Genomic DNA, 1,015 nt, shown 5'->3' with positions numbered 1-1,015 from the left:
ATTTGGTAATATATTACAGATATTGCACTGCCCATACCCGTAGTCTGGGCACCATTAGGTGAAATAAATCTGATGGTAAAAAAAACAATCCGTGCAATAAATGAATGAGCAACGCAGAAGTTATCTGGCTGGTACAGGTGTCATGGGCATTGTTCCACCCGGCAAGGTAGAAACATGAAATAAACATTACTCGAAACATTTTACAGGACTTGTCTCTTTTGACCAACAACATAGCCTTATGCTGATTCCTTTAACATGGGTGCAGTGATAAAAAAGTAGTTAACATTTAAATAGTTGGCGTGGAATTCCTAATCGTTACCTACAATGACTGAGTGGCAGCCCAAGAGAATGTCCCCTCCTGAGATGGAGCGATTAAATTAGCTCGTTTGTAGGATGTGGTACATTACGACATTGAGAGATGTGGGGGTTACTTAGGCAACCTTTATCTAGCAGTGGATAAATCATGGTCGCTGCTGATAATTATTCTAATGAAAGGCACAGCTACTGATGGAACAAGCCAAAGGGGTTTTGAAGGATGATGTTTGCGAATAATAATGGTGTTATTTGCCCATCGGGGGCATCCCTGAGTCTTACGACTGCCAGGAGGTTCCTGCATTGGCATGTTTGGCCAATTTCATGAATGAGTGTGTTGCATCGTATGGGAGGAAACTGGACTACCCGGCAAAAACCCACCACTCAAAGGCCCACACACAACTGAAGTCAAGGGTCCATCTGCAATAATGGCACCAACGATGTTGTGTTCAATCTTCATTTGAAGCTTTCGTGACTGCAGTAATCCATACTCTTTGGTTCTTTCGGTAAAGTCATCTGAGGACGATCGCTTGTGTGACGATCGAAACGTCGTGATCTATTATTATTTTTCGATGTTTTGTTCTTTAATTAAACCTTGACTGATGAAGGAATCGCAAACGGTTGGGTGGCGTTTAAGGATACATTTTAAGTGCGTGCCTCATTTGTCCTTAATTTGTCCCCAATCGCAAAAGAAAACCGAAGC

The sequence above is a fragment of the Petromyzon marinus genome, chromosome 30 (genome assembly GCF_048934315.1).
Source record: "Petromyzon marinus isolate PM22_M1 ecotype Great Lakes invasive population chromosome 30, UKy_Petmar_22M1.pri1.0, whole genome shotgun sequence".
Lineage (NCBI taxonomy): Eukaryota > Metazoa > Chordata > Hyperoartia > Petromyzontiformes > Petromyzontidae > Petromyzon > Petromyzon marinus.
Note: the sequence above shows the minus strand (reverse complement) of the source record.